Here is a 14897-nt window from a genome sequence, read left to right on the forward strand (position 1 = left end):
CATTTTTCAAACTTCAGTTGCTGCTCTCCACCATTGGTGCAACGACAAGAGCATGTTTTCGGTGACAGACACACCCTCCTTAAGAAAGCGGCCGTGGAATACATCGTCATGCAGATGTTCATTATGAACGTCAATAATCCTGGTTTGATTACCCATATCATCCACCGACGGGTACATCAGACGACATTCTAGAAGACGTGCAGCATAAACGTCCTCATCCGTGCCGCTTTTACTTCAGTGGGAAAGGCTGCGGCACGAACATGCTTCCAACCAGGCCATTTTTCACGCTTCAGTTGCTGCTCTCCACCACTGGTGCAACGACAACGGCATGTTTTCGGTGACTGACACACCCTCCTTAAGAAAGCGGCCATGGAATTCACCGCCTTGCAGATCCTCATTATAAACGACAATAATCCTGGTTTGATTACCCATGTCATCCATCGACAGGGACATCACACGACATTCTACAAGACGTGCAGCATAAAAGGCCCAATCCGTGCCATTTTTACTTCAGTGGGAAAGGCTGCGGCACGAACATGCTTCCAACCAGGCCATTTTTCACGCTTCAGTTGCTGCACTCCACCACTGGTGCAACGACAACGGCATGTTTTCGGTGACAGACACACCCTCCTTAAGAAAGCGGCCGTGGAATTCTTCGTCTTGCAGATGTTCGTTATAAACGTCAATAATCCTGGTTTGATTACCCATACCATCCACCGACGGGGACATCAGACGACATTCTACAAGACGTGCAGCATAAAAGGCCTCATCCGTGCAGTTTTTACTTCAGTGGGAAAGGCTGCGGCACGAACATGCTTCCAACCAGGCCATTTTTCACGCTTCAGTTGCTGCTCTCCACCATTGGTGCAACGACAAGAGCATGTTTTCGGTGACAGACACCCTCCATAAGAAAGCGGCCATGTAATTCACCGCCTTGAAGATCTTCATTATAAACGGCAATAATCCTGGCTTGATTACCCATTTCATCTATCAACGGGGACATCACACGACATTCTACAAGACGTGCAGCATGAAAGGCCGCATCCGTGCCGTTTTTACTTCAGTGGGAAAGGCTGCGGCACGAACATGCTTCCAACCAGGCCATTTTGCACGCTTCAGTTGCTGCACTCCACCACTGGTGCAACGACAACGGCATGTTTTCGGTGACAGACACACCCTCCATAAGAAAGCGACCATGGAATTCATCGCCTTGCAGATCTTCATTATAAACGGCAATAATCTTGGCTTGATTACACATTTCATCCATCAACGGGGACATCACACGACATTCTACAAGACGTGCAGCATAAAAGGCCCAATCCGTGCCGTTTTTACTTCAGTGGGAAAGGCTGCGGCACGAACATGCTTCCAACCAGGCCATTTTTCACGCTTCAGTTGCTGCTCTCCACCACTGGTGCAACGACAATGGCATGTTTTCGGTGACTGACACACCTTCCTTAAAAAAGCGGCCATTGAATTCATCGCCTTGCAGATCATCATTATAAACGGCAATAATCCTGGTTTGATTACCCATGTCATCCATCGACGGGGACATCATACGACATTCTACAACACGTGCAGCATAAAAGGCCCCATCCGTGCCGTTTTTACTTCAGTGGGAAAGGCAGCGGCACGAAAATGCTTCCAACAAGGTCATTTTTCACACTTCAGTTGCTGCTCTCCACCATTGGTGCAACGACAAGAGCATGTTTTCGGTGACAGACACCCTCCATAAGAAAGCGGCCATAGAATTCACCGCCTTGAAGATCTTCATTATTAACGGCAATAATCCTGGCTTGATTACCCATTTCATCTATCAACGGGGACATCACACGACATTCTACAAGACGTGCAGCATGAAAGGCCGCATCCGTGCCGTTTTTACTTCAGTGGGAAAGGCTGCGGCACGAACATGCTTCCAACCAGGCCATTTTGCACGCTTCAGTTGCTGCACTCCACCACTGGTGCAACGACAATGGCATGATTTCGGTGACAGACACACCCTCCTTAAGAAAGCGGCCGTGGAATTCATCGTCATGCAGATGTTCATTATAAACGTCAATATTCCTGGTTTGATTACACATATCATCCACCGACGGGGACATCAGACGACATTCTACAAGACGTGCAGCATAAAAGGCCTCATCCGTGCCGTTTTTATTTCAGAGGGAAAGGCTGCGGCACGAACATGCTTCCAACCACACCATTTTTCACGCTTCAGTTGTTGCTCTCCACTACTGGTGCAACGACAACGGCATGTTTTCGGTGACTGACACACCCTCCTTAAGAAAGCGGCCATGGAATTCACCGCCTTGCAGATCTTCATTATAAACGACAATAATCCTGGTTTGATTACCCATGTCATCCATCGACAGGGACATCACACGACATTCTACAAGACGTGCAGCATAAAAGGCCCAATCCGTGCCGTTTTTACTTCAGTGGGAAAGGCTGCGGCACGAAAATGCTTCCAACCAGGCCATTTTGCACGCTTCAGTTGCTGCTCTCCACCACTGGTGCAACGACAACGGCATGTTTTCGGTGACAGACACACCCTCCTTAAGAACGCGGCCATGGAATTCACCGCCTTGCAGATCCTCATTATAAACGACAATAATCCTGGTTTGATTACCCATGTCATCCATCGACAGGGACATCACACGACATTCTACAAGACGTACAGCATAGAAGGCCCAATCCGTGCCGTTTTTACTTCAGTGGGAAAGACTGCGCCACGAAAATGCTTCCAACCAGGCCATTTTTCACAGTTCAGTTGCTGCTCTCCACCATTGGTGAAACGACAATGGCATGTTTTCGGTGACAGACACACCCTCCTTACGAAAGCGGCCATGGAATTCACCGCCTTGCAGATCTTCATTAAAAACGGCAATAATCCTGGTTTGATTACCCATATCATCCATCGACGGGTACATCAGACGACATTCTAGAAGACGTGCAGCATAAAAGTCCTCATCCGTGCCGCTTTTACTTCAGTGGGAAAGAGTGCGGCACGAACATGCTTCCAACCAGGCCATTTTTCGCACTTCAGTTCCTGCTCTCCACCATTGGTGCAACGACAACGGCATGTTTTCGGTGACTGACACACCCTCCTTAAGAAAGCGGCCATGGAATTCACCGCCTTGCAGATCTTCATTAAAACGGCAATAATCCTGGTTTGATTACCCATATCATCCATCGACGGGTACATCAGACGACATTCTAGAAGACGTGCAGCATAAAAGTCCTCATCCGTGCCGCTTTTACTTCAGTGGGAAAGAGTGCGGCACGAACATGCTTCCAACCAGGCCATTTTGCACGCTTCAGTTGCTGCTCTCCACCACTGGTGCAACGACAACGGCATGTTTTCGGTGACAGACACACCCTCCTTAAGAACGCGGCCATGGAATTCACCGCCTTGCAGATCCTCATTATAAACGACAATAATCCTGGTTTGATTACCCATGTCATCCATCGACAGGGACATCACACGACATTCTACAAGACGTACAGCATAAAAGGCCCAATCCGTGCCGTTTTTACTTCAGTGGGAAAGACTGCGCCACGAAAATGCTTCCAACCAGGCCATTTTTCACAGTTCAGTTGCTGCTCTCCACCATTGGTGAAACGACAATGGCATGTTTTCGGTGACAGACACACCCTCCTTAAGAAAGCGGCCGTGGAATACATCGTCATGCAGATGTTCATTATAAACGTCAATAATCCTGGTTTGATTACCCATATCATCCACCGACGGGGACATCGGACGACATTCTACAAGACGTGCAGCATAAAAGGCCCAATCGGTGCCGTTTTTACTTCAGTGGGAAAGGCTGCGGCACGAACATGCTTCCAACCAGGCCATTTTTCACGCTTCAGTTGCTGCTCTCCACCACTGGTGCAACGACAATGGCATGTTTTCGGTGACTGACACACCCTCCTTAAAAAAGCGGCCATTGAATTCATCGCCTTGCAGATCATCATTATAAACGGCAATAATCCTGGTTTGATTACCCATGTCATCCATCGACGGGGACATCATACGACATTCTACAACACGTGCAGCATAAAAGGCCCCATCCGTGCCGTTTTTACTTCAGTGGGAAAGGCAGCGGCACGAAAATGCTTCCAACAAGGTCATTTTTCAAACTTCAGTTGCTGCTCTCCACCATTGGTGCAACGACAAGAGCATGTTTTCGGTGACAGACACACCCTCCTTAAGAAAGCGGCCGTGGAATACATCGTCATGCAGATGTTCATTATAAACGTCAATAATCCTGGTTTGATTACCCATATCATCCACCGACGGGGACATCAGACGACATTCTACAAGACGTGCAGCATAAAAGGCCTCATCCGTGCCGTTTTTACTTCAGTGGGAAAGGCTGCGGCACGAACATGCTTCCAACCAGGCCATTTTTCACGCTTCAGTTGTTGCTCTCCACTACTGATGCAACTACAACGGCATGTTTTCGGTGACAGACACCCTCCATAAGAAAGCGGCCATAGAATTCACCGCCTTGCAGATCATCATTATAAACGGCAATAATCCTGGCTTGATTACCCATTTCATCCATCAACGGGGACATCACACGACATTCTACAAGACGTGCAGCATGAAAGGCCGCATCCGTGCCGTTTTTACTTCAGTGGGAAAGGCTGCGGCACGAACATGCTTCCAACCAGGCATTTTGCACGCTTCAGTTGCTGCTCTCCACCACTGGTGCAACGACAACGGCATGTTTTCGGTGACAGACACACCCTCCATAAGAAAGCGACCATGGAATTCATCGCCTTGCAGATCTTCATTATAAACGGCAATAATCTTGGCTTGATTATACACTTCATCCATCAACGGGGACATCACACGACATTTTACAAGACGTGCAGCATAAAAGGCCCAATCCGTGCCGTTTTTACTTCAGTGGGAAAGGCTGCGGCACGAACATGCTTCCAACCAGGCCATTTTTCACGCTTCAGTTGCTGCTCTCCACCACTGGTGCAACGACAACGGCATGTTTTCGGTGACTGACACACCCTCCTTAAGAAAGCGGCCATGGAATTCACCGCCTTGCAGATCCTCATTATAAACGACAATAATCCTGGTTTGATTACCCATGTCATCCATCGACAGGGACATCATACGACATTCTACAAGACGTGCAGCATAAAAGGCCTCATCCGTGCCGTTTTTATTTCAGAGGGAAAGGCTGCGGCACGAACATGCTTCCAACCACACCATTTTTCACGCTTCAGTTGTTGCTCTCCACTACTGGTGCAACGACAACGGCATGTTTTCGGTGACTGACACACCCTCCTTAAGAAAGCGGCCATGGAATTCACCGCCTTGCAGATCTTCATTATAAACGACAATAATCCTGGTTTGATTACCCATGTCATCCATCGACAGGGACATCACACGACATTCTACAAGACGTGCAGCATAAAAGGCCCAATCCGTGCCGTTTTTACTTCAGTGGGAAAGGCTGCGGCACGAAAATGCTTCCAACCAGGCCATTTTGCACGCTTCAGTTGCTGCTCTCCACCACTGGTGCAACGACAACGGCATGTTTTCGGTGACAGACACACCCTCCTTAAGAACGCGGCCATGGAATTCACCGCCTTGCAGATCCTCATTATAAACGACAATAATCCTGGTTTGATTACCCATGTCATCCATCGACAGGGACATCACACGACATTCTACAAGACGTACAGCATAGAAGGCCCAATCCGTGCCGTTTTTACTTCAGTGGGAAAGACTGCGCCACGAAAATGCTTCCAACCAGGCCATTTTTCACAGTTCAGTTGCTGCTCTCCACCATTGGTGAAACGACAATGGCATGTTTTCGGTGACAGACACACCCTCCTTACGAAAGCGGCCATGGAATTCACCGCCTTGCAGATCTTCATTAAAAACGGCAATAATCCTGGTTTGATTACCCATATCATCCATCGACGGGTACATCAGACGACATTCTAGAAGACGTGCAGCATAAAAGTCCTCATCCGTGCCGCTTTTACTTCAGTGGGAAAGAGTGCGGCACGAACATGCTTCCAACCAGGCCATTTTTCGCACTTCAGTTCCTGCTCTCCACCATTGGTGCAACGACAACGGCATGTTTTCGGTGACTGACACACCCTCCTTAAGAAAGCGGCCATGGAATTCACCGCCTTGCAGATCTTCATTAAAACGGCAATAATCCTGGTTTGATTACCCATATCATCCATCGACGGGTACATCAGACGACATTCTAGAAGACGTGCAGCATAAAAGTCCTCATCCGTGCCGCTTTTACTTCAGTGGGAAAGAGTGCGGCACGAACATGCTTCCAACCAGGCCATTTTGCACGCTTCAGTTGCTGCTCTCCACCACTGGTGCAACGACAACGGCATGTTTTCGGTGACAGACACACCCTCCTTAAGAACGCGGCCATGGAATTCACCGCCTTGCAGATCCTCATTATAAACGACAATAATCCTGGTTTGATTACCCATGTCATCCATCGACAGGGACATCACACGACATTCTACAAGACGTACAGCATAAAAGGCCCAATCCGTGCCGTTTTTACTTCAGTGGGAAAGACTGCGCCACGAAAATGCTTCCAACCAGGCCATTTTTCACAGTTCAGTTGCTGCTCTCCACCATTGGTGAAACGACAATGGCATGTTTTCGGTGACAGACACACCCTCCTTAAGAAAGCGGCCGTGGAATACATCGTCATGCAGATGTTCATTATAAACGTCAATAATCCTGGTTTGATTACCCATATCATCCACCGACGGGGACATCGGACGACATTCTACAAGACGTGCAGCATAAAAGGCCCAATCGGTGCCGTTTTTACTTCAGTGGGAAAGGCTGCGGCACGAACATGCTTCCAACCAGGCCATTTTTCACGCTTCAGTTGCTGCTCTCCACCACTGGTGCAACGACAATGGCATGTTTTCGGTGACTGACACACCCTCCTTAAAAAAGCGGCCATTGAATTCATCGCCTTGCAGATCATCATTATAAACGGCAATAATCCTGGTTTGATTACCCATGTCATCCATCGACGGGGACATCATACGACATTCTACAACACGTGCAGCATAAAAGGCCCCATCCGTGCCGTTTTTACTTCAGTGGGAAAGGCAGCGGCACGAAAATGCTTCCAACAAGGTCATTTTTCAAACTTCAGTTGCTGCTCTCCACCATTGGTGCAACGACAAGAGCATGTTTTCGGTGACAGACACACCCTCCTTAAGAAAGCGGCCGTGGAATACATCGTCATGCAGATGTTCATTATAAACGTCAATAATCCTGGTTTGATTACCCATATCATCCACCGACGGGGACATCAGACGACATTCTACAAGACGTGCAGCATAAAAGGCCTCATCCGTGCCGTTTTTACTTCAGTGGGAAAGGCTGCGGCACGAACATGCTTCCAACCAGGCCATTTTTCACGCTTCAGTTGTTGCTCTCCACTACTGATGCAACTACAACGGCATGTTTTCGGTGACAGACACCCTCCATAAGAAAGCGGCCATAGAATTCACCGCCTTGCAGATCATCATTATAAACGGCAATAATCCTGGCTTGATTACCCATTTCATCCATCAACGGGGACATCACACGACATTCTACAAGACGTGCAGCATGAAAGGCCGCATCCGTGCCGTTTTTACTTCAGTGGGAAAGGCTGCGGCACGAACATGCTTCCAACCAGGCATTTTGCACGCTTCAGTTGCTGCTCTCCACCACTGGTGCAACGACAACGGCATGTTTTCGGTGACAGACACACCCTCCATAAGAAAGCGACCATGGAATTCATCGCCTTGCAGATCTTCATTATAAACGGCAATAATCTTGGCTTGATTATACACTTCATCCATCAACGGGGACATCACACGACATTTTACAAGACGTGCAGCATAAAAGGCCCAATCCGTGCCGTTTTTACTTCAGTGGGAAAGGCTGCGGCACGAACATGCTTCCAACCAGGCCATTTTTCACGCTTCAGTTGCTGCTCTCCACCACTGGTGCAACGACAACGGCATGTTTTCGGTGACTGACACACCCTCCTTAAGAAAGCGGCCATGGAATTCACCGCCTTGCAGATCCTCATTATAAACGACAATAATCCTGGTTTGATTACCCATGTCATCCATCGACAGGGACATCACACGACATTCTACAAGACGTGCAGCATAAACGTCCTCATCCGTGCCGCTTTTACTTCAGTGGGAAAGGCTGCGGCACGAACATGCTTCCAACCAGGCCATTTTTCACGCTTCAGTTGTTGCTCTCCACTACTGGTGCAACGACAACGGCATGTTTTCGGTGACAGACACACCCTCCTTAAGAAAGCGGCCATAGAATTCACAGCCTTGCAGATCATCATTATAAACGGCAATAATCCTGGATTGATTACCCATGTCATCCATCGACGGGGACATCATACAACATTCTACAACACGTGCAGCATAAAAGGCCCCATCCGTGCCGTTTTTACTTCAGTGGGAAAGGCAGCGGCACGAACATGCTTCCAACAAGGTCATTTTTCACAATTCAGTTGCTGCTCTCCACCATTGGTGCAACGACAAGAGCATGTTTTCGGTGACAGACACCCTCCATAAGAAAGCGGCCATGGAATTCACCGCCTTGAAGATCTTCATTATAAACGGCAATAATCCTGGCTTGATTACCCATTTCATCCATCAACGGGGACATCACACGACATTCTACAAGACGTGCAGCATGAAAGGCCGCATCAATGCCGTTTTTACTTTAGTGGGAAAGGCTGCGGCACGAACATGCTTCCAACCAGGCCATTTTGCACGCTTCAGTTGCTGCTCTCCACCACTGGTGCAACGACAACGGCATGTTTTCGGTGACAGACACACCCTCCATAAGAAAGCGACCATGGAATTCATCGCCTTGCAGATCTTCATTATAAACGGCAATAATCTTGGCTTGATTATACATTTCATCCATCAACGGGGACATCACACGACATTCTACAAGACGTGCAGCATAAAAGGCCCAATCCGTGCCGTTTTTACTTCAGTGGGAAAGGCTGCGGCACGAACATGCTTCCAACCAGGCCATTTTTCACGCTTCAGTTGCTGCTCTCCACCACTGGTGCAAAGACAACGGCATGTTTTCGGTGACTGACACACCCTCCTTAAGAAAGCGGCCATGGAATTCACCGTGTTGCAGATCTTCATTATAAACGGCAATAATCCTGGTTTGATTACCAATATCATCCATCGACGGGGACATCACACGACATTCTACAAGACGTGCAGCATAAAAGGCCCAATCCGTGCCGTTTTTACTTCAGTGGGAAAGGCTGCGGCACGAACATGCTTCCAACCACGCCATTTTTCACGCTTCTGTTGTTGCTCTCCACTACTGGTGCAACGACAACGGCATGTTTTCGGTGACAGACACACCCTCCTTAAGAAAGCGGCCATGGAATTCACCGCCTTGCAGATCATCATTATAAACGGCAATAATCCTGGTTTGATTACCCATGTCATCCATCGACGGGGACATCATACGACATTCTACAACACGTGCAGCATAAAAGGCCCCATCCGTGCCGTTTTTACTTCAGTGGGAAGGCAGCGGCACGAACATGCTTCCAACAAGGTCATTTTTCACACTTCAGTTGCTGCTCTCCACCATTGGTGCAACGACAAGAGCATGTTTTCGGTGACAGACACCCTCCATAAGAAAGCGGCCATGGAATTCACCGCCTTGAAGATCTTCATTGTAAACGGCAATAATCCTGGCTTGATTACCCATTTCATCTATCAACGGGGACATCACACGACATTCTACAAGACGTGCAGCATGAAAGGCCGCATCCGTGCCGTTTTTACTTCAGTGGGAAAGGCTGCGGCACGAACATGCTTCCAACCAGGCCATTTTGCACGCTTCAGTTGCTGCACTCCACCACTGGTGCAACGACAACGGCATGTTTTCGGTGACAGACACACCCTCCATAAGAAAGCGACCATGGAATTCATCACCTTGCAGATCTTCATTATAAACGGCAATAATCTTGGCTTGATTACACATTTCATCCATCAACGGGGACATCACACGACATTCTACAAGACGTGCAGCATAAAAGGCCCAATCCGTGCCGTTTTTACTTCAGTGCGAAAGGAAGCGGCACGAACATGCTTCCAACCAGGCCATTTTTAACACTTCAGTTGCTGCTCTCCACCATTGGTGAAACGACAATGGCATGTTTTCGGTGACAGACACACCCTCCTTAAGAACGCGGCCGTGGAATTCATCGTCATGCAGATGTTCATTATAAACGTCAATAATCCTGGTTTGATTACCCATATCATCCACCGACGGGGACATCAGACGACATTCTACAAGACGTGCAGCATAAAAGGCCTCATCCGTGCCGTTTTTACTTCAGTGGGAAAGGCTGCGGCACGAACATGCTTCCAACCAGGCCATTTTTCACGCTTCAGTTGTTGCTCTCCACTACTGGTGCAACGACAACGGCATGTTTTCGGTGACAGACACACCCTCCTTAAGAAAGCGGCCATGGAATTCACCGCCTTGCAGATCATCATTATAAACGGCAATAATCCTGGTTTGATTACCCATGTTATCCAACGACGGGGACATCATACGACATTCTACAACACGTGCAGCATAAAAGGCCCCATCCGTGCCGTTTTTACTTCAGTGGGAAAGGCAGCGGCACGAACATGCTTCCAACCAGGCCATTTTTCGCACTTCAGTTGCTGCTCTCCACGATTGGTGCAACGACAAGAGCATGTTTTCGGTGACAGACACACCCACCTAAAGAAAGCGGCCATGAAATTCACCGCCTTGCAGATATTCATTATAAACCGCAATAATCCTGGTTTGATTACGCATGTCATCCATCGACGGGGACCTCACAGGATATTCTACAAGACGTGCAGCATAAAATGCCCCATCCGCGCCCTTTTTACTTCAGTGGGAAAGGCAGCGGCACGAACATGCTTCCAACAAGGTCATTTTTCACACTTCAGTTGCTGCTCTCCACCACTGGTGCAACGACAACGGCATGTTTTCGGTGACTGACACACCCTCCTTAAGAAAGCGGCCATGGATTCACCGCCTTGCAGATCTTCATTATAAACGGCAATAATCCTGGTTTGATTACCTATGTCATCCATCGACGGGGACATCATACGACATTCTACAACACGTGCAGCATAAAAGGCCCCATCCGTGCCGTTTTTACTTCAGTGGGAAAGGCAGCGGCACGAAAATGCTTCCAACAAGGTCATTTTTCAAACTTCAGTTGCTGCTCTCCACCATTTTTGCAACGACAAGAGCATGTTTTCGGTGACAGACACACCCTCCTTAAGAAAGCGGCCGTGGAATACATCGTCATGCAGATGTTCATTATAAACGTCAATAATCCTGGTTTGATTACCCATATCATCCACCGACGGGTACATCAGACGACATTCTAGAAGACGTGCAGCATAAACGTCCTCATAAGTGCCGCTTTTACTTCAGTGGGAAAGGCTGCGGCACGAACATGCTTCCAACCAGGCCATTTTTCACGCTTCAGTTGTTGCTCTCCACTACTGGTGCAACGACAACGGCATGTTTTCGGTGACAGACACACCCTCCTTAAGAAAGCGGCCATAGAATTCACAGCCTTGCAGATCATCATTATAAACGGCAATAATCCTGGATTGATTACCCATGTCATCCATCGACGGGGACATCATACAACATTCTACAACACGTGCAGCATAAAAGGCCCCATCCGTGCCGTTTTTACTTCAGTGGGAAAGGCAGCGGCACGAACATGCTTCCAACAAGGTCATTTTTCACACTTCAGTTGCTGCTCTCCACCATTGGTGCAACGACAAGAGCATGTTTTCGGTGACAGACACCCTCCATAAGAAAGCGGCCATGGAATTCACCGCCTTGAAGATCTTCATTATAAACGGCAATAATCCTGGCTTGATTACCCATTTCATCCACCAACGGGGACATCACACGACATTCTACAAGACGTGCAGCATGAAAGGCCGCATCAATGCCGTTTTTACTTTAGTGGGAAAGGCTGCGGCACGAACATGCTTCCAACCAGGCCATTTTGCACGCTTCAGTTGCTGCTCTCCACCACTGGTGCAACGACAACGGCATGTTTTCGGTGACAGACACACCCTCCATAAGAAAGCGACCATGGAATTCATCGCCTTGCAGATCTTCATTATAAGCGGCAATAATCTTGGCTTGATTATACATTTCATCCATCAACGGGGACATCACACGACATTCTACAAGACGTGCAGCATAAAAGGCCCAATCCGTGCCGTTTTTACTTCAGTGGGAAAGGCTGCGGCACGAACATGCTTCAAACCAGGCCATTTTTCACGCTTCAGTTGCTGCTCTCCACCACTGGTGCAAAGACAACGGCATGTTTTCGGTGACTGACACACCCTCCTTAAGAAAGCGGCCATGGAATTCACCGTGTTGCAGATCTTCATTATAAACGGCAATAATCCTGGTTTGATTACCCATGTCATCCATCGACTGGGACATCATACGACATTCTACAACACGTGCAGCATAAAAGGCCCCATCCGTGCCGTTTTTACTTCAGTGGGAAAGGCAGCGGCACGAAAATGCTTCCAACAAGGTCATTTTTCACACTTCAGTTGCGGCTCTCCACCATTGGTGCAACGACAAGAGCATGTTTTCGGTGACAGACACCCTCCATAAGAAAGCGGCCATAGAATTCACCGCCTTGAAGATCTTCATTATAAACGGCAATAATCCTGGCTTGATTACCCATTTCATCCATCAACGGGGACATCACACGACATTCTACAAGACGTGCAGCATGAAAGGCCGCATTCGTGCCGTTTTTACTTCAGTGGGAAAGGCTGCGGCACGAAAATGCTTCCAACCAGGCCATTTTTCACAGTTCAGTTGCTGCTCTCCACCACTGGTGCAACGACAATGGCATGTTTTCGGTGACAGACACACCCTCCTTAAGAAAGCGGCCGTGGAATTCATCGTCATGCAGATGTTTATTATAAACGTCAATAATCCTGGTTTGATTACACATATCATCCACCGACGGGGACATCAGACGACATTCTACAAGACGTGCAGCATAAAAGGCCGCATCCGTGCCGTTTTTACTTCAGTGGGAAAGGCTGCGGCACGAACATGCTTCCAACCACGCCATTTTTCACGCTTCTGTTGCTGCTCTCCACCATTGGTGCAACGACAAGAGCATGTTTTCGGTGACAGACACCCTCCATAAGAAAGCGGCCATGGAATTCACCGCCTTGAAGATCTTCATTGTAAACGGCAATAATCCTGGCTTGATTACCCATTTCATCTATCAACGGGGACATCACACGACATTCTACAAGACGTGCAGCATGAAAGGCCGCATCCGTGCCGTTTTTACTTCAGTGGGAAAGGCTGCGGCACGAACATGCTTCCAACCAGGCCATTTTGCACGCTTCAGTTGCTGCACTCCACCACTGGTGCAACGACAACGGCATGTTTTCGCTGACAGACACACCCTCCATAAGAAAGCGGCCATGGAATTCACCGCCTTGAAGATCTTTATTATAAACGGCAATAATCCTGGCTTGATTACCCATTTCATCCATCAACGGGGACATCACACCACATTCTACAAGACGTGCAGCATGAAAGGCCGCATCCGTGCCGTTTTTACTTAAGTGGGAAAGGCCGCGGCACGAACATGCTTCCAACCGGGCCATTTTGCACGCTTCATTTGCTGCTCTCCACCACTGGTGCAACGATCACGGCATGTTTTCGGTGACAGACACACCCTCCATAAGAAAGCGACCATGGAATTCATCACCTTGCAGATCTTCATTATAAACGGCAATAATCTTGGCTTGATTACACATTTCATCCATCAACGGGGACATCACACGACATTCTACAAGACGTGCAGCATAAAAGGCCCAATCTGTGCCGTTTTTACTTCAGTGCGAAAGGAAGCGGCACGAACATGCTTCCAACCAGGCCATTTTTAACACTTCAGTTGCTGCTCTCCACCATTGGTGAAACGACAATGGCATGTTTTCGGTGACAGACACACCCTCCTTAAGAACGCGGCCGTGGAATTCATCGTCATGCAGATGTTCATTATAAACGTCAATAATCCTGGTTTGATTACCCATATCATCCACCGACGGGGACATCAGACGACATTCTACAAGACGTGCAGCATAAAAGGCCTCATCCGTGCCGTTTTTACTTCAGTGGGAAAGGCTGCGGCACGAACATGCTTCCAACCAGGCCATTTTTCACGCTTCAGTTGTTGCTCTCCACTACTGGTGCAACGACAACGGCATGTTTTCGGTGACAGACACACCCTCCTTAAGAAAGCGGCCATGGAATTCACCGCCTTGCAGATCATCATTATAAACGGCAATAATCCTGGTTTGATTACCCATGTTATCCAACGACGGGGACATCATACGACATTCTACAACACGTGCAGCATAAAAGGCCCCATCCGTGCCGTTTTTACTTCAGTGGGAAAGGCAGCGGAACGAACATGCTTCCAACCAGGCCATTTTTCGCACTTCAGTTGCTGCTCTCCATGATTGGTGCAACGACAAGAGCATGTTTTCGGTGACAGACACACCCACCTAAAGAAAGCGGCCATGAAATTCACCGCCTTGCAGATATTCATTATAAACCGCAATAATCCTGGTTTGATTACGCATGTCATCCATCGACGGGGACCTCACAGGATATTCTACAAGACGTGCAGCATAAAATGCCCCATCCGCGCCCTTTTTACTTCAGTGGGAAAGGCAGCGGCACGAACATGCTTCCAACAAGGTCATTTTTCAAACTTCAG

The sequence above is a fragment of the Amblyomma americanum genome, chromosome 3 (genome assembly GCF_052857255.1).
Source record: "Amblyomma americanum isolate KBUSLIRL-KWMA chromosome 3, ASM5285725v1, whole genome shotgun sequence".
Classification (NCBI taxonomy): domain Eukaryota; kingdom Metazoa; phylum Arthropoda; class Arachnida; order Ixodida; family Ixodidae; genus Amblyomma; species Amblyomma americanum.